This window comes from Martes martes (genome assembly GCF_963455335.1).
Source record: "Martes martes genome assembly, chromosome: 2".
NCBI lineage: Eukaryota > Metazoa > Chordata > Mammalia > Carnivora > Mustelidae > Martes > Martes martes.
In genome coordinates, this window is record NC_137889.1 from 41,435,041 (window position 1) to 41,454,376 (window position 19,336).

The window sequence follows — 19,336 nt, forward strand, 5'->3', positions numbered from 1 at the left end:
CGTCAGCAAACCGCTTCCCCGTGTAGGAGGTGAGGCGCCGGTACGGGAGAGGCCGGCCGCACAGCCCGGGCGCTCGTGCCTCACGAAGCGCGCCCAGCCTCTCTCCTCTCCGCTTCTCTCTTCGCACTCATCTTTCCCTGGGCGGACGTTTTCCCGGCAGCACCGTGTTGCACGGCATCCAGGGCTGAGCTTTCTCCTTCGGTTGCCAGGCCCGGGCGTGTGTCGCCCTTGACACCGCGAAGCCCGCTGGCGCCCCGGACGTGCTGGCGGCACCCGCCGGTCCCTGAAGTGGAGGCCCAAGCCGTCAGCGTGTGCGCGTCTTCCTCCGCCTCTGAGAGAAGGCGTTGTGCTTTTGGGGAATGGGGAGGTGAAAGGGCCCCCTCCGGGAAGCGCGTTCCAGGAGCTGAGGGTTGGGTGCCTTGCTCCGTGCTTCTAGGTGCCAGAGACGCTTCTCTCTTCCCGGGACTGAGTGGGGCTGGCTGGGCCAATGCGTCGTCCTGAAGCAATCCCGTGGCAGGGGCTTGGCGCTTCCCCCGTCCGTTTCGGGCGAGCCTCCCAGCTCAGGGCGCCCCCAGAGAGTTTGGCCGGAAGGCCGGCGTCGCCGTCACGTCCTCACCGAGAGCCGGGTGTTCAGCTCGGTGCACTCCGAACGCAGGCTCCGGTGGGTTCGACTGAGGGCGGGCGCCCGGCTGAGGGAAGCGGGCCTGCTGTCAGAAGGCCTCCCGTGCCCTCACAACGAGTGTGTTTGCTCTGCTGTGGGTCCCGTGTCACGGTCGTGGCAGAAGCCGCTCCCGACGCCCTTGCGAAGGGCTTCGCTGAGGCCCAGGTCGGTGGCCTCCTTCTAGGACGGCCCCCGACCTGAGGCCCGGCACGCAGCCTCCCTGAGCCTTCCGCCACCCCCGCCACGGCCAAGCTTTCTCTCTTGGCGAAAGAGGCCTGCTTGCGGAAGGGAGCTCGGCTTTAGGTTTGCTTCTCGGAGGTAAGGCTGTGGTGCTCACTCGAGGTTTCCGGGCTAAGAGTTGAGAAGTCATCCTTCTCCGTGGAGCGACGTGTGTGTGGACGTGGACGGGGATGGCATTCCACCCTGCCCTGTTTGGCACAGGGAGGTCGGGGGGCTTGACCTCAGGGGGTCCAACCTCCGGCGAGACAGCAAACCGCTTCCCCGTGTAGGACGTGAGGCGCCGGCCCGGGAGAGACCGGCCACAGCCCGCGAGCTCGTGCCTCACGAAGCGCGCCCTTCCTCTCTCCTCCCCGCTTCTCTCTTCGCACTCATCTTTCCCTGGGCGGACGTTTTCCGGCAGCACCGTGTTGCACGGAATCCAGGGCGGAGCTGTCTCCTTCGGTTGCCAGGCCCGGGCGTGTGTCGACCTCGACACCGCGAATCCCGCTGTCGCACCGGACGTGCTGGCGGCACCCGCCGGTCCCTGGAGTGGAGGCCCAAGCCGGCAGCGTGTGCGCGTCTTCCTCCGCCTCTGAGAGAAGGCGTTGTGCTTTCGGGGAATGGGGAGGTGAAAGGGCCCCCTCCGGGAAGCGCGTTCCAAGAGCTGAGGGTTGGGTGACTTTCTCCGTGCTTCTAGGTGGCAGAGCCGCTTCTCTCTTCCCGGGACGGAGTGGGGCTGGCTGGGCCAATGCGTCGTCCTGAAGCAATCCCGTGGCAGAGGCTCGGCGCTTCCCCCGCCCGTTTCGGGCGAGCCTCCCAGCTCAGGGCGCCCCCAGAGAGTTTGGCCTGCAGGCCGGCGTCGCCGTCACGACCTCGCCGAGAGCCGGGTGTTGAGCTCAGTGCACTCCGAACGCAGGCGCCGGTGGGTTCGACTGAGGGCGGGCGCCCGGCTGAGGGAAGCGGGGCTGCTGTCAGAAGGCCTCCCGTGCCCTCACAACGAGTGTGTTTGCTCTGCTGTGGGTCCCGCGTCACGGTCGTGGCAGGAGCCGCTCCCGATGCCCTTGCGAAGGGCTTCGCTGAGGCCCAGGTCGGGGGCCTCCTTCTAGGACGGCCCCCGATCTGAGGCCCGGCACGCAGCCTCCCTGAGGCTGCCGCCACCCCCGCCGCGTCCAAGCTTTCTCTCTGGGCGAAAGAGGCCTGCTTGCGGAAGGGAGCTCGGCTTCAGGCTTGCTTCTCGGAGGTAAGGCTGTGGTGCTCACTCGAGGTTTCCGGGCTAAGCGTTGAGAAGGCATCCTTCTCCGTGGAGCGACGTGTGTGTGGACGTGGAAGGGGTTGGCATTCCACCCTGCCCTGTTTCGCACAGGGAGGTCGGGGGGCTTGACCTCAGGGGGTCCAATCCCCGGCGCGTCAGCAAACCGCTTCCCCGTGTAGGAGGTGAGGCGCCGGTACGGGAGAGGCCGGCCGCACAGCCCGGGCGCTCGTGCCTCACGAAGCGCGCCCAGCCTCTCTCCTCTCCGCTTCTCTCTTCGCACTCATCTTTCCCTGGGCGGACGTTTTCCCGGCAGCACCGTGTTGCACGGCATCCAGGGCTGAGCTTTCTCCTTCGGGTGCCAGGCCCGGGCGTGTGTCGACCTTGACACCGCGAATCCCGCTGTCGCCCCGGACGTGCTGGCGGCACCCGCCGGTCCCTGGAGTGGAGGCCCAAGCCGGCAGTGTGTGCGCGTCTTCCTCCGCCTCTGAGAGAAGGCGTTGTGCTTTCGGGGAATGGGGAGGTGAAAGGGCCCCCTCCGGGAAGCGCGTTCCAGGAGCTGAGGGTTGGGTGCCTTGCTCCGTGCTTCTAGGTGCCAGAGCCGCTTCTCTCTTCCCGGGACGGAGTGGGGCTGGCTGGCCCAATGCGTCGTCCTGAAGCAATCCCGTGGCAGGGGCTCGGCGCTTCCCCCGTCCGTTTCGGGCGAGCCTCCCAGCTCAGGGCGCCCCCAGAGAGTTTGGCCTGCAGGCCGGCGTCGCCGTCACGACCTCGCCAAGAGCCGGGTGTTGAGCTCGGTGCACTCCGAACGCAGGCTCCGGTGGGTTCGACTGAGGGCGGGCGCCCGGCTGAGGGAAGCGGGGCTGCTGTCAGAAGGCCTCCCGTGCCCTCACAACGAGTGTATTTGCTCGGCTGTGGGTCCCGCGTCACGGTCGTGGCAGGAGCCGCTCCCGACGCCCTTGCGAAGGGCTTCGCTGAGGCCCAGGTCGGGGGCCTCCTTCTAGGACGGCCCCCGACCTGAGGCCCGGCACGCAGCCTCCCTGAGGCTTCCGCCACCCCCGCCACGGCCAAGCTTTCTCTCTTGGCGAAAGAGGCCTGCTCGCGGAAGGGAGCTCGGCTTCAGGCTTGCTTCTCGGAGGTAAGGCTGTGGTGCTCACTCGAGGTTTCCGGGCTAAGAGTTGAGAAGGCATCCTTCTCCGTGGAGCGACGTGTGTGTGGACGTGGACGGGGATGGCATTCCACCCTGCCTTGTTTCGCACAGGGAGGTCGGGGGGCTTGACCTCAGGGGGTCCAACCCCCGGCGCGTCAGCAAACCGCTTCCCCGTGTAGGAGGTGAGGCGCCGGCCCGGGAGAGGCCGGCCCCACAGCCCACGCGCTCGTGCCTCACGAAGCGCGCCCTTCCTCTCTCCTCCCCGCTTCTCTCTTCGCACTCATCTTTCCCTGGGCGCACGTTTTCCCGGCAGCACCGTGTTGCACGGCATCCAGGGCGGAGCTGTCTCCTTCGGGTGCCCGGCCCGGGCGTGTGTCAACCTTGACACCGCGAAGCCCGCTGTCGCCCCGGACGTGCTGGCGGCACCCGCCGGTCCCTGGAGTGGAGGCCCAAGCCGGCAGCGTGTGCGCGTCTTCCTCCGCCTCTGAGAGAAGGCGTTGTGCTTTCGGGGAATGGGGAGGTGAAAGGGCCCCCTCCGGGAAGCACGTTCCAAGAGCTGAGGGTTGGGTGCCTTGCTCCGTGCTTCTAGGTGCCAGAGCCGCTTCTCTCTTCCCGGGACGGAGTTTGGCTGGCTGGGCCAATGCGTCATCCTGAAGCAATCCCGTGGCAGGGGCTTGGCGCTTCCCCCGTCCGTTTCGGGCGAGCCTCCCAGCTCAGGGCGCCCCCAGAGAGTTTGGCCGGAAGGCCGGCGTCGCCGTCACGACCTCGCCGAGAGCCGGGTCTTCAGCTCGGTGCACTCCGAACGCAGGCTCCGGTGGGTTCGACTGAGGGCGGGCGCCCGGCTGAGGGAAGCGGGGCTGCTGTCAGAAGGCCTCCCGTGCCCTCACAACGAGTGTATTTGCTCGGCTGTGGGTCCCGCGTCACGGTCGTGGCAGGAGCCGCTCCCGACGCCCTTGCGAAGGGCTTCGCTGAGGTCCAGGTCGGGGGCCTCCTTCTAGGACGGCCCCCGACCTGAGGCCCGGCACGCAGCCTCCCTGAGGCTTCCGCCACCCCGCCGCGGCCAAGCTTTCTCTCTGGGCGAAAGAGGCCTGCTTGCGGAAGTGAGCTCGGCTTCAGTCTTGCTTCTCGGAGGTAAGGCTGTCGTGCTCACTCGAGGTTTCCGGGCTAAGCGTTGCGAAGGCATCCTTCTCCGTGGAGCGACGTGTGTGTGGACGTGGACGGGGATGGCATTCCACCCTGCCTTGTTTCGCACGGGGAGGTCGGGGGGCTTGACCTCAGGGGGTCCAAACCCCGGCGCGTCAGCAAACCGCTTCCCCGTGTAGGACATGAGGCGCCGGCCCGGGAGAGGCCGGCCGCACAGCCCGGGCGCTCGTGCCTCACGAAGCGCGCCCTGCCTCTCTCCTCCCCGCTTCTCTCTTCGCACTCATCTTTCCCTGGGCGGACGTTTTCCCGGCAGCACCGTGTTGCACGGAATCCAGGGCGGAGCTGTCTCCTTCGGTTGCCAGGCCCGGGCGTGTGTCGACCTTGACACCGCGAAGCCCGCTGTCGCCCCGGACGTGCTGGCGGCACCCGCCGGTCCCTGGAGTGGAGGCCCAAGCCGGCAGCGTGTGCGCGTCTTCCTCCGCCTCTGAGAGAAGGCGTTGTGCTTTCGGGGAATGGGGAGGTGAAAGGGCCCCATCCGGGAAGCGCGTTCCAGGAGCTGAGGGTTGGGTGCCTTGTTCCGTGCTTCTAGGTGCCAGAGCCGCTTCTCTCTTCCCGGGACGGAGTTTGGCTGGCTGGGCCAATGCGTCGTCCTGAAGCAATCCCGTGGCAGAGGCTCGGCGCTTCCCCCGCCCGTTTCGGGCGAGCCTCCCAGCTCAGGGCGCCCCCAGAGAGTTTGGCCTGCAGGCCGGCGTCGCCGTCACGACCTCGCCGAGAGCCGGGTGTTCAGCTCGGTGCACTCCGAACGCAGGCTCGGTGGGTTCGACTGAGGGCGGGCGCCCGACTGAGGGAAGCGGGGCTGCTGTCAGAAGGCCTCCCGTGCCCTCAAAACGAGTGTGTTTGCTCTGCTGTGGTTCCCGCGTCACGGTCGTGGCAGGAGCCGCTCCCGACGCCCTTGCGAAGGGCTTCGCTGAGGCCCAGGTCGGGGGCCTCCTTCTAGGACGGCCCCCGACCTGAGGCCCGGCACGCAGCCTCCCTGAGGCTGCCGCCACCCCCACCGCGGCCAAGCTTTGTCTCTTGGCGAAAGAGGCCTGCTCGCGGAAGGGAGCTCAGCTTCAGGCTTGCTTCTCAGAGGTAAGGCTGTGGTGCTCCCTCGAGGTTTCCGGGCTAAGCGTTGAGAAGGCATCCTTCTCCGTGGAGCGACGTGTGTGTGGACGTGGACGGGGATGGCATTCCACCCTGCCTTGTTTCGCACGGGGAGGTCGGGGGGCTTGACCTCAGGGGGTCCAAACCCCGGCGCGTCAGCAAACCGCTTCCCTGTGTAGGACATGAGGCGCCGGCCCGGGAGAGGCCGGCCGCACAGCCCGGGCGCTCGTGCCTCACGAAGCGCGCCCTGCCTCTCTCCTCCCCGCTTCTCTCTTCGCACTCATCTTTCCCTGGGCGGACGTTTTCCCGGCAGCACCGTGTTGCACGGAATCCAGGGCGGAGCTGTCTCCTTCGGTTGCCAGGCCCGGGCGTGTGTCGACCTTGACACCGCGAATCCCGCTGTCGCCCCGGAAGTGCTGGCGGCACCTGCCGGTCCCTAGAGTGGAGGCCCAAGCCGGCAGCGTGTGCGCATCTTCCTCCGCCTCTGAGAGAAGGCGTTGTGCTTTCGGGGAATGGGGAGGTGAAAGGGCCCCCTCCGGGAAGCGCGTTCCAGGAGCTGAGGGTTGGGTGCCTTGCTCCGTGCTTCTAGGTGCCAGAGCCGCTTCTCTCTTCCCGGGACGGAGTGGGGCTGGCTGGGCCAATGCGTCGTCCTGAAGCAATCCCGTGGCAGGGGCTCAGCGCTTCCCCCGCCCGTTTCGGGCGAGCCTCCCAGCTCAGGGCGCCCCCAGAGAGTTTGGCCGGAAGGCCAGCGTCGCCGTCACGACCTCGCCATGAGCCGGGTGTTCAGCTCGGTGCACTCCGAACGCAGGCTCGGTGGGTTCGACTGAGGGCGGGCGCCCGGCTGAGGGAAGCGGGGCTGCTGTCAGAAGGCCTCCCGTGCCCTCACAACGAGTGTGTTTGCTCTGCTGTGGGTCCCGTGTCACGGTCGTGGCAGGAGCCGCTCCCGACGCCCTTGCGAAGGGCTTCGCTGAGGCCCAGGTCGGGGGCCTCCTTCTAGGACGGCCCCCGATCTGAGGCCCGGCACGCAGCCTCCCTGAGGCTTCCGCCACCCCCGCCGCGGCCAAGCTTTCTCTCTGGGCGAAAGAGGCCTGCATGCGGAAGGGAGCTTGGCTTCAGTCTTGCTTCTCGGAGGTAAGGCTGTCGTGCTCACGCGAGGTTTCCGGGCTAAGCGTTGCGAAGTCATCCTTCTCCGTGGAGCGACGTGTGTGTGGACGTGGAAGGGGATGGCATTCCACCCTGCCTTGTTTCGCACAGGGAGGTCGGGGGGCTTGACCTCAGGGGGTCCAACCCCCGGCGCGTCAGCAAACCGCTTCCCCGTGTAGGAGGTGAGGCGCCGGTACGGGAGAGGCCGGCCACAGCCCGCGAGCTCGTGCCTCACGAAGCGCGCCCTGCCTCTCTCCTCCCCGCTTCTCTCTTCGCACTCATCTTTCCCTGGGCGGACGTTTTCCCGCAGCACCGTGTTGCACGGAATCCAGGGCGGAGCTGTCTCCTTCGGTTGCCAGGCCCGGGCGTGTGTCGACCTTGACACCACGAAGCCCGCTGTTGCCCCGGACGTGCTGGCGGCACCCGCCGGTCCCTGGATTGGAGGCCGAAGCCGGCAGCGTGTGCGCATCTTCCTCCGCCTCTGAGAGAAGGCGTTGTGCTTTCGGGGAATGGGGAGGTGAAAGGGCCCCCTCCGGGAAGCGCGTTCCAAGAGCTGAGGGTTGGGTGCCTTGCTCCGTGCTTCTAGGTGCCAGAGCCGCTTCTCTCTTCCCGGGACGGAGTGGGGCTGGCTGGGCCAATGCGTCGTCCTGAAGCAATCCCGTGGCAGGGGCTCGGCGCTTCCCCCGTCCGTTTCGGGCGAGCCTCCCAGCTCAGGGCGCCCCCAGAGAGTTTGGCCTGCAGGCCGGCGTCGCCGTCACGACCTCGCCGAGAGCCGGGTGTTCAGCTCAGTGCACTCCGAACGCAGGCGCCGGTGGGTTCGACTGAGGGCGGGCGCCCGGCTGAGGGAAGCGGGGCTGCTGTCAGAAGGCCTCCCGTGCCCTCACAACGAGTGTGTTTGCTCTGCTGTGGGTCCCGCGTCACGGTCGTGGCAGGAGCCGCTCCCGATGCCCTTGCGAAGGGCTTCGCTGAGGCCCAGGTCGGGGGCCTCCTTCTAGGACGGCCCCCGATCTGAGGCCCGGCACGCAGCCTCCCTGAGGCTGCCGCCACCCCCGCCACGGCCAAGCTTTCTCTCTGGGCGAAAGAGGCCTGCTTGCGGAAGGGAGCTCGGCTTCAGGCTTGCTTCTCGGAGGTAAGGCTGTGGTGCTCACTCGAGGTTTCCGGGCTAAGCGTTGAGAAGGCATCCTTCTCCGTGGAGCGACGTGTGTGTGGACGTGGAAGGGGTTGGCATTCCACCCTGCCCTGTTTCGCACAGGGAGGTCGGGGGGCTTGACCTCAGGGGGTCCAACCCCCGGCGCGTCAGCAAACCGCTTCCCCGTGTAGGAGGTGAAGCGCCGGTCCGGGAGAGGCCGGCCGCACAGCACGGGCGCTCGTGCCTCCCGAAGCGCGCCCTTCCTCTCTCCTCCCCGCTTCTCTCTTCGCACTCATCTTTCCCTGGGCGGACGTTTTCCCGGCAGCACCGTGTTGCACGGAATCCAGGGCGGAGCTGTCTCCTTCGGTTGCCAGGCCCGGGCGTGTGTCGACCTTGACACCACGAAGCCCGCTGTTGCCCCGGACGTGCTGGCGGCACCCGCCGGTCCCTGGATTGGAGGCCGAAGCCGGCAGCGTGTGCGCATCTTCCTCCGCCTCTGAGAGAAGGAGTTGTGCTTTCGGGGAATTGGGAGGTGAAAGGGCCCCCTCCGGGAAGCGCGTTCCAAGAGCTGAGGCTTGGGTGCCTTGCTCCGTGCTTCTAGGTGCCAGAGCCGCTTCTCTCTTCCCGGGACGGAGTGGGGCTGGCTGGGCCAATGCGTCGTCCTGAAGCAATCCCGTGGCAGGGGCTCGGCGCTTCCCCCGTCCGTTTCGGGCGAGCCTCCCAGCTCAGGGCGCCCCCAGAGAGTTTGGCCTGCAGGCCGGCGTCGCCGTCACGACCTCGCCGAGAGCCGGGTGTTCAGCTCGGTGCACTCCGAACGCAGGCTCCGGTGGGTTCGACTGAGGGCGGGAGCCCGGCTGAGGGAAGCGGGGCTGCTGTCAGAAGGCCTCCCGTGCCCTCACAACGAGTGTGTTTGCTCTGCTGTGGGTCCCGCGTCACGGTCGTGGCACGAGCCGCTCCCGACGCCCTTGCGAAGGGCTTCGCTGAGGCCCAGGTCGGGGGCCTCCTTCTAGGACGGCCCCCGACCTGAGGCCCGGCACGCAGCCTCCCTGAAGCTGCCGCCACCTCCGCCGCGGCCAAGCTTTGTCTCTTGGCGAAAGAGGCCTGCTCGCGGAAGGGAGCTCGGCTTCAGGCTTGCTTCTCGGAGGTAAGGCTGTGGTGCTCCCTCGATGTTTCCGGGCTAAGCGTTGAGAAAGCATCCTTCTCCGTGGAGCGACGTGTGTGTGGACGTGGACGGGGATGGCATTCCACCCTGCCTTGTTTCGCACAGGGAGGTCGGGGGGCTAGACCGCAGGGGGTCCAACCCCCGGCGCGTCAGCAAACCGCTTCCCCGTGTAGGACGTGAGGCGCCGGCCCGGGAGAGGCCGGCCCCACAGCCCGGGCGCTCGTGCCTCACGAAGCGCGCCCTGCCTCTCTCCCCCCCGCTTCTCTCTTCGCACTCATCTTTCCCTGGGCGGACGTTTTCCGGCAGCACCGTGTTGCACGGAATCCAGGGCGGAGCTGTCTCCTTCGGTTGCCAGGCCCGGGCGTGTGTCGCCCTTGACACCGCGAAGCCCGCTGGCGCCCCGGACGTGCTGGCGGCACCCGCCGGTCCCTGAAGTGGAGGCCCAAGCCGGCAGCGTGTGCGCGTCTTCCTCTGCCTCTGAGAGAAGGCGTTGTGCTTTTGGGGAATGGGGAGGTGAAAGGGCCCCCTCCGGGAAGCGCGTTCCAGGAGCTGAGGGTTGGGTGCCTTGCACCGTGCTTCTAGGTGCCAGAGCCGCTTCTCTCTTCCCGGGACTGAGTGGGGCTGGCTGGGCCAATGCGTCATCCTGAAGCAATCCCGTGGCAGGGGCTTGGCGCTTCCCCCGTCCGTTTCGGGCGAGCCTCCCAGCTCAGGGCGCCCCCAGAGAGTTTGGCCGGAAGGCTGGCGTCGCCGTCACGTCCTCACCGAGAGCCGGGTGTTCAGCTCGGTGCACTCCGAACGCAGGCTCCGGTGGGTTCGACTGAGGGCGGGCGCCCGGCTGAGGGAAGCGGGCCTGCTGTCAGAAGGCCTCCCGTGCCCTCACAACGAGTGTGTTTGCTCTGCTGTGGGTCCCGTGTCACGGTCGTGGCAGAAGCCGCTCCCGACGCCCTTGCGAAGGGCTTCGCTGAGGCCCAGGTCGGGGGCCTCCTTCTAGGACGGCGCCCGACCTGAGGCCCGGCACGCAGCCTCCCTGAGGCTTCCGCCACCCCCGCCGCGGCCAAGCTTTCTCTCTGGGCGAAAGAGGCCTGCTTGCGGAAGGGAGCTCGGCTTCAGGCTTGCTTCTCGGAGGTAAGGCTGTCGTGCTCACTCGAGGTTTCCGGGCTAAGCGTTGAGAAGGCATCCTTCTCCGTGGAGCGACGTGTGTGTGGACGTGGAAGGGGATGGCATTCCACCCTGCCTTGTTTCGCACAGGGAGGTCGGGGGGCTTGACCTCAGGGGGTTCAACCCCCGGCGCGTCAGCAAACCGCTTCCCCGTGTAGGAGGTGAGGCGCCGGTACGGGAGAGGCCGGCCGCACAGCCCGGGCGCTCGTGCCTCACGAAGCGCGCCCTGCCTCTCTCCTCCCCGCTTCTCTCTTCGCACTCATCTTTCCCTGGGCGGACGTTTTCCGGCAGCACCGTGTTGCACGGAATCCAGGGTGGAGCTGTCTCCTTCGGTTGCCAGGCCCGGGCGTGTGTCGACCTTGACACCGCGAAGCCCGCTGGCGCCCCGGACGTGCTGGCGGCACCCGCCGGTCCCTGGAGTGGAGGCCCAAGCCGGCAGCGTGTGCGCGTCTTCCTCCGCCTCTGAGAGAAGGCGTTGTGCTTTCGGGGAATGGGGAGGTGAAAGGGCCCCCTCCGGGAAGCGCGTTCCAAGAGCTGAGGGTTGGGTGACTTGCTCCGTGCTTCTAGGTGCCAGAGCCGCTTCTCTCTTCCCGGGACGGAGTTTGGCTGGCTGGGCCAATGCGTCGTCCTGAAGCAATCCCGTGGCAGGGGCTCGGCGCTTCCCCCGTCCGTTTCGGGCGAGCCTCCCAGCTCAGGGCGCCCCCAGAGAGTTTGGCCTGCAGGCCGGCGTCGCCGTCACGACCTCGCCGAGAGCCGGGTGTTGAGCTCAGTGCACTCCGAACGCAGGCGCCGGTGGGTTCGACTGAGGGCGGGCGCCCGGCTGAGGGAAGCGGGGCTGCTGTCAGAAGGCCTCCCGTGCCCTCACAACGAGTGTATTTGCTCGGCTGTGGGTCCCGCGTCACGGTCGTGGCAGGAGCCGCTCCCGATGCCCTTGCGAAGGGCTTCGCTGAGGCCCAGGTCGGGGGCCTCCTTCTAGGACGGCCCCCGATCTGAGGCCCGGCACGCAGCCTCCCTGAGGCTGCCGCCACCCCCGCCACGGCCAAGCTTTCTCTCTGGGCGAAAGAGGCCTGCTTGCGGAAGGGAGCTCGGCTTCAGGCTTGCTTCTCGGAGGTAAGGCTGTGGTGCTCACTCGAGGTTTCCGGGCTAAGCGTTGAGAAGGCATCCTTCTCCGTGGAGCGACGTGTGTGTGGACGTGGAAGGGGTTGGCATTCCACCCTGCCCTGTTTCGCACAGGGAGGTCGGGGGGCTTGACCTCAGGGGGTCCAACCACCGGCGCGTCAGCAAACCGCTTCCCCGTGTAGGAGGTGAAGCGCCGGTCCGGGAGAGGCCGGCCGCACAGCACGGGCGCTCGTGCCTCCCGAAGCGCGCCCTTCCTCTCTCCTCCCCGCTTCTCTCTTCGCACTCATCTTTCCCTGGGCGGACGTTTTCCCGGCAGCACCGTGTTGCACGGAATCCAGGGCGGAGCTGTCTCCTTCGGTTGCCAGGCCCGGGCGTGTGTCGACCTTGACACCACGAAGCCCGCTGTTGCCCCGGACGTGCTGGCGGCACCCGCCGGTCCCTGGATTGGAGGCCGAAGCCGGCAGCGTGTGCGCATCTTCCTCCGCCTCTGAGAGAAGGAGTTGTGCTTTCGGGGAATTGGGAGGTGAAAGGGCCCCCTCCGGGAAGCGCGTTCCAAGAGCTGAGGCTTGGGTGCCTTGCTCCGTGCTTCTAGGTGCCAGAGCCGCTTCTCTCTTCCCGGGACGGAGTGGGGCTGGCTGGGCCAATGCGTCGTCCTGAAGCAATCCCGTGGCAGGGGCTCGGCGCTTCCCCCGTCCGTTTCGGGCGAGCCTCCCAGCTCAGGGCGCCCCCAGAGAGTTTGGCCTGCAGGCCGGCGTCGCCGTCACGACCTCGCCGAGAGCCGGGTGTTCAGCTCGGTGCACTCCGAACGCAGGCTCCGGTGGGTTCGACTGAGGGCGGGAGCCCGGCTGAGGGAAGCGGGGCTGCTGTCAGAAGGCCTCCCGTGCCCTCACAACGAGTGTGTTTGCTCTGCTGTGGGTCCCGCGTCACGGTCGTGGCACGAGCCGCTCCCGACGCCCTTGCGAAGGGCTTCGCTGAGGCCCAGGTCGGGGGCCTCCTTCTAGGACGGCCCCCGACCTGAGGCCCGGCACGCAGCCTCCCTGAAGCTGCCGCCACCTCCGCCGCGGCCAAGCTTTGTCTCTTGGCGAAAGAGGCCTGCTCGCGGAAGGGAGCTCGGCTTCAGGCTTGCTTCTCGGAGGTAAGGCTGTGGTGTTCCCTCGATGTTTCCGGGCTAAGCGTTGAGAAAGCATCCTTCTCCGTGGAGCGACGTGTGTGTGGACGTGGACGGGGATGGCATTCCACCCTGCCTTGTTTCGCACAGGGAGGTCGGGGGGCTAGACCGCAGGGGGTCCAACCCCCGGCGCGTCAGCAAACCGCTTCCCCGTGTAGGACGTGAGGCGCCGGCCCGGGAGAGGCCGGCCCCACAGCCCGGGCGCTCGTGCCTCACGAAGCGCGCCCTGCCTCTCTCCCCCCCGCTTCTCTCTTCGCACTCATCTTTCCCTGGGCGGACGTTTTCCGGCAGCACCGTGTTGCACGGAATCCAGGGCGGAGCTGTCTCCTTCGGTTGCCAGGCCCGGGCGTGTGTCGCCCTTGACACCGCGAAGCCCGCTGGCGCCCCGGACGTGCTGGCGGCACCCGCCGGTCCCTGAAGTGGAGGCCCAAGCCGGCAGCGTGTGCGCGTCTTCCTCTGCCTCTGAGAGAAGGCGTTGTGCTTTTGGGGAATGGGGAGGTGAAAGGGCCCCCTCCGGGAAGCGCGTTCCAGGAGCTGAGGGTTGGGTGCCTTGCACCGTGCTTCTAGGTGCCAGAGCCGCTTCTCTCTTCCCGGGACTGAGTGGGGCTGGCTGGGCCAATGCGTCATCCTGAAGCAATCCCGTGGCAGGGGCTTGGCGCTTCCCCCGTCCGTTTCGGGCGAGCCTCCCAGCTCAGGGCGCCCCCAGAGAGTTTGGCCGGAAGGCTGGCGTCGCCGTCACGTCCTCACCGAGAGCCGGGTGTTCAGCTCGGTGCACTCCGAACGCAGGCTCCGGTGGGTTCGACTGAGGGCGGGCGCCCGGCTGAGGGAAGCGGGCCTGCTGTCAGAAGGCCTCCCGTGCCCTCACAACGAGTGTGTTTGCTCTGCTGTGGGTCCCGTGTCACGGTCGTGGCAGAAGCCGCTCCCGACGCCCTTGCGAAGGGCTTCGCTGAGGCCCAGGTCGGGGGCCTCCTTCTAGGACGGCGCCCGACCTGAGGCCCGGCACGCAGCCTCCCTGAGGCTTCCGCCACCCCCGCCGCGGCCAAGCTTTCTCTCTGGGCGAAAGAGGCCTGCTTGCGGAAGGGAGCTCGGCTTCAGGCTTGCTTCTCGGAGGTAAGGCTGTCGTGCTCACTCGAGGTTTCCGGGCTAAGCGTTGAGAAGGCATCCTTCTCCGTGGAGCGACGTGTGTGTGGACGTGGAAGGGGATGGCATTCCACCCTGCCTTGTTTCGCACAGGGAGGTCGGGGGGCTTGACCTCAGGGGGTTCAACCCCCGGCGCGTCAGCAAACCGCTTCCCCGTGTAGGAGGTGAGGCGCCGGTACGGGAGAGGCCGGCCGCACAGCCCGGGCGCTCGTGCCTCACGAAGCGCGCCCTGCCTCTCTCCCCCCCGCTTCTCTCTTCGCACTCATCTTTCCCTGGGCGGACGTTTTCCGGCAGCACCGTGTTGCACGGAATCCAGGGTGGAGCTGTCTCCTTCGGTTGCCAGGCCCGGGCGTGTGTCGACCTTGACACCGCGAAGCCCGCTGGCGCCCCGGACGTGCTGGCGGCACCCGCCGGTCCCTGGAGTGGAGGCCCAAGCCGGCAGCGTGTGCGCGTCTTCCTCCGCCTCTGAGAGAAGGCGTTGTGCTTTCGGGGAATGGGGAGGTGAAACGGCCCCCTCCGGGAAGCGCGTTCCAGGAGCTGAGGGTTGGGTGCCTTGCTCCGTGCTTCTAGGTGCCAGAGCCGCTTCTCTCTTCCCGGGACGGAGTTTGGCTGGCTGGGCCAATGCGTCGTCCTGAAGCAATCCCGTGGCAGGGGCTTGGCGCTTCCCCCGTCCGTTTCGGGCGAGCCTCCCAGCTCAGGGCGCCCCCAGAGAGTTTGGCCGGAAGGCCGGCGTCGCCGTCACGACCTCGCCGAGAGCCGGGTGTTGAGCTCAGTGCACTCCGAACGCAGGCGCCGGTGGGTTCGACTGAGGGCGGGCGCCCGGCTGAGGGAAGCGGGGCTGCTGTCAGAAGGCCTCCCGTGCCCTCACAACGAGTGTGTTTGCTCTGCTGTGGGTCCCGCGTCACGGTCGTGGCAGGAGCCGCTCCCGATGCCCTTGCGAAGGGCTTCGCTGAGGCCCAGGTCGGGGGCCTCCTTCTAGGACGGCCCCCGATCTGAGGCCCGGCACGCAGCCTCCCTGAGGCTGCCGCCACCCCCGCCACGGCCAAGCTTTCTCTCTGGGCGAAAGAGGCCTGCTTGCGGAAGGGAGCTCGGCTTCAGGCTTGCTTCTCGGAGGTAAGGCTGTGGTGCTCACTCGAGGTTTCCGGGCTAAGCGTTGAGAAGGCATCCTTCTCCGTGGAGCGACGTGTGTGTGGACGAGGAAGGGGTTGGCATTCCACCCTGCCCTGTTTCGCACAGGGAGGTCGGGGGGCTTGACCTCAGGGGGTCCAACCCCCGGCGCGTCAGCAAACCGCTTCCCCGTGTAGGAGGTGAAGCGCCGGTCCGGGAGAGGCCGGCCGCACAGCACGGGCGCTCGTGCCTCCCGAAGCGCGCCCTTCCTCTCTCCTCCCCGCTTCTCTCTTCGCACTCATCTTTCCCTGGGCGGACGTTTTCCCGGCAGCACCGTGTTGCACGGAATCCTGGGCGGAGCTGTCTCCTTCGGTTGCCAGGCCCGGGCGTGTGTCGACCTTGACACCACGAAGCCCGCTGTTGCCCCGGACGTGCTGGCGGCACCCGCCGGTCCCTGGATTGGAGGCCGAAGCCGGCAGCGTATGCGCATCTTCCTCCGCCTCTGAGAGAAGGCGTTGTGCTTTCGGGGAATGGGGAGGTGAAAGGGCCCCCTCCGGGAAGCGCGTTCCAAGAGCTGAGGGTTGGGTGACTTGCTCCGTGCTTCTAGGTGCCAGAGCCGCTTCTCTCTTCCCGGGACGGAGTTTGGCTGGCTGGGCCAATGCGTCGTCCTGAAGCAATCCCGTGGCAGGGGCTCGGCGCTTCCCCCGTCCGTTTCGGGCGAGCCTCCCAGCTCAGGGCGCCCCCAGAGAGTTTGGCCTGCAGGCCGGCGTCGCCGTCACGACCTCGCCGAGAGCCGGGTGTTGAGCTCAGTGCACTCCGAACGCAGGCGCCGGTGGGTTCGACTGAGGGCGGGCGCCCGGCTGAGGGAAGCGGGGCTGCTGTCAGAAGGCCTCCCGTGCCCTCACAACGAGTGTGTTTGCTCTGCTGTGGGTCCCGCGTCACGGTCGTGGCAGGAGCCGCTCCCGATGCCCTTGCGAAGGGCTTCGCTGAGGCCCAGGTCGGGGGCCTCCTTCTAGGACGGCCCCCGATCTGAGGCCCGGCACGCAGCCTCCCTGAGGCTGCCGCCACCCCCGCCACGGCCAAGCTTTCTCTCTGGGCGAAAGAGGCCTGCTTGCGGAAGGGAGCTCGGCTTCAGGCTTGCTTCTCGGAGGTAAGGCTGTGGTGCTCACTCGAGGTTTCCGGGCTAAGCGTTGAGAAGGCATCCTTCTCCGTGGAGCGACGTGTGTGTGGACGTGGAAGGGGTTGGCATTCCACCCTGCCCTGTTTCGCACAGGGAGGTCGGGGGGCTTGACCTCAGGGGGTCCAACCACCGGCGCGTCAGCAAACCGCTTCCCCGTGTAGGAGGTGAAGCGCCGGTCCGGGAGAGGCCGGCCGCACAGCACGGGCGCTCGTGCCTCCCGAAGCGCGCCCTTCCTCTCTCCTCCCCGCTTCTCTCTTCGCACTCATCTTTCCCTGGGCGGACGTTTTCCCGGCAGCACCGTGTTGCACGGAATCCAGGGCGGAGCTGTCTCCTTCGGTTGCCAGGCCCGGGCGTGTGTCGACCTTGACACCACGAAGCCCGCTGTTGCCCCGGACGTGCTGGCGGCACCCGCCGGTCCCTGGATTGGAGGCCGAAGCCGGCAGCGTGTGCGCATCTTCCTCCGCCTCTGAGAGAAGGAGTTGTGCTTTCGGGGAATTGGGAGGTGAAAGGGCCCCCTCCGGGAAGCGCGTTCCAAGAGCTGAGGCTTGGGTGCCTTGCTCCGTGCTTCTAGGTGCCAGAGCCGCTTCTCTCTTCCCGGGACGGAGTGGGGCTGGCTGGGCCAATGCGTCGTCCTGAAGCAATCCCGTGGCAGGGGCTCGGCGCTTCCCCCGTCCGTTTCGGGCGAGCCTCCCAGCTCAGGGCGCCCCCAGAGAGTTTGGCCTGCAGGCCGGCGTCGCCGTCACGACCTCGCCGAGAGCCGGGTGTTCAGCTCGGTGCACTCCGAACGCAGGCTCCGGTGGGTTCGACTGAGGGCGGGAGCCCGGCTGAGGGAAGCGGGGCTGCTGTCAGAAGGCCTCCCGTGCCCTCACAACGAGTGTGTTTGCTCTGCTGTGGGTCCCGCGTCACGGTCGTGGCACGAGCCGCTCCCGACGCCCTTGCGAAGGGCTTCGCTGAGGCCCAGGTCGGGGGCCTCCTTCTAGGACGGCCCCCGACCTGAGGCCCGGCACGCAGCCTCCCTGAAGCTGCCGCCACCTCCGCCGCGGCCAAGCTTTGTCTCTTGGCGAAAGAGGCCTGCTCGCGGAAGGGAGCTCGGCTTCAGGCTTGCTTCTCGGAGGTAAGGCTGTGGTGTTCCCTCGATGTTTCCGGGCTAAGCGTTGAGAAAGCATCCTTCTCCGTGGAGCGACGTGTGTGTGGACGTGGACGGGGATGGCATTCCACCCTGCCTTGTTTCGCACAGGGAGGTCGGGGGGCTAGACCGCAGGGGGTCCAACCCCCGGTGCGTCAGCAAACCGCTTCCCCGTGTAGGACGTGAGGCGCCGGCCCGGGAGAGGCCGGCCCCACAGCCCGGGCGCTCGTGCCTCACGAAGCGCGCCCTGCCTCTCTCCCCCCCGCTTCTCTCTTCGCACTCATCTTTCCCTGGGCGGACGTTTTCCGGCAGCACCGTGTTGCACGGAATCCAGGGCGGAGCTGTCTCCTTCGGTTGCCAGGCCCGGGCGTGTGTCGCCCTTGACACCGCGAAGCCCGCTGGCGCCCCGGACGTGCTGGCGGCACCCGCCGGTCCCTGAAGTGGAGGCCCAAGCCGGCAGCGTGTGCGCGTCTTCCTCTGCCTCTGAGAGAAGGCGTTGTGCTTTTGGGGAATGGGGAGGTGAAAGGGCCCCCTCCGGGAAGCGCGTTCCAGGAGCTGAGGGTTGGGTGCCTTGCACCGTGCTTCTAGGTGCCAGAGCCGCTTCTCTCTTCCCGGGACTGAGTGGGGCTGGCTGGGCCAATGCGTCATCCTGAAGCAATCCCGTGGCAGGGGCTTGGCGCTTCCCCCGTCCGTTTCGGGCGAGCCTCCCAGCTCAGGGCGCCCCCAGAGAGTTTGGCCGGAAGGCTGGCGTCGCCGTCACGTCCTCACCGAGAGCCGGGTGTTCAGCTCGGTGCACTCCGAACGCAGGCTCCGGTGGGTTCGACTGAGGGCGGGCGCCCGGCTGAGGGAAGCGGGCCTGCTGTCAGAAGGCCTCCCGTGCCCTCACAACGAGTGTGTTTGCTCTGCTGTGGGTCCCGTGTCACGGTCGTGGCAGAAGCCGCTCCCGACGCCCTTGCGAAGGGCTTCGCTGAGGCCCAGGTCGGGGGCCTCCTTCTAGGACGGCGCCCGACCTGAGGCCCGGCACGCAGCCTCCCTGAGGCTTCCGCCACCCCCGCCGCGGCCAAGCTTTCTCTCTGGGCGAAAGAGGCCTGCTTGCGGAAGGGAGCTCGGCTTCAGGCTTGCTTCTCGGAGGTAAGGCTGTCGTGCTCACTCGAGGTTTCCGGGCTAAGCGTTGAGAAGGCATCCTTCTCCGTGGAGCGACGTGTGTGTGGACGTGGAAGGGGATGGCATTCCACCCTGCCTTGTTTCGCACAGGGAGGTCGGGGGGCTTGACCTCAGGGGGTTCAACCCCCGGCGCGTCAGCAAACCGCTTCCCCGTATAGGAGGTGAGGCGCCGGTACGGGAGAGGCCGGCCGCACAGCCCGGGCGCTCGTGCCTCACGAAGCGCGCCCTGCCTCTCTCCCCCCCGCTTCTCTCTTCGCACTCATCTTTCCCTGGGCGGACGTTTTCCGGCAGCACCGTGTTGCACGGAATCCAGGGTGGAGCTGTCTCCTTCGGTTGCCAGGCCCGGGCGTGTGTCGACCTTGACACCGCGAAGCCCGCTGGCGCCCCGGACGTGCTGGCGGCACCCGCCGGTCCCTGGAGTGGAGGCCCAAGCCGGCAGCGTGTGCGCGTCTTCCTCCGCCTCTGAGAGAAGGCGTTGTGCTTTCGGGGAATGGGGAGGTGAAACGGCCCCCTCCGGGAAGCGCGTTCCAGGAGCTGAGGGTTGGGTGCCTTGCTCCGTGCTTCTAGGTGCCAGAGCCGCTTCTCTCTTCCCGGGACGGAGTTTGGCTGGCTGGGCCAATGCGTCGTCCTGAAGCAATCCCGTGGCAGGGGCTTGGCGCTTCCCCCGTCCGTTTCGGGCGAGCCTCCCAGCTCAGGGCGCCCCCAGAGAGTTTGGCCGGAAGGCCGGCGTCGCCGTCACGACCTCGCCGAGAGCCGGGTGTTGAGCTCAGTGCACTCCGAACGCAGGCGCCGGTGGGTTCGACTGAGGGCGGGCGCCCGGCTGAGGGAAGCGGGGCTGCTGTCAGAAGGCCTCCCGTGCCCTCACAACGAGTGTGTTTGCTCTGCTGTGGGTCCCGCGTCACGGTCGTGGCAGGAGCCGCTCCCGATGCCCTTGCGAAGGGCTTCGCTGAGGCCCAGGTCGGGGGCCTCCTTCTAGGACGGCCCCCGATCTGAGGCCCGGCACGCAGCCTCCCTGAGGCTGCCGCCACCCCCGCCACGGCCAAGCTTTCTCTCTGGGCGAAAGAGGCCTGCTTGCGGAAGGGAGCTCGGCTTCAGGCTTGCTTCTCGGAGGTAAGGCTGTGGTGCTCACTCGAGGTTTCCGGGCTAAGCGTTGAGAAGGCATCCTTCTCCGTGGAGCG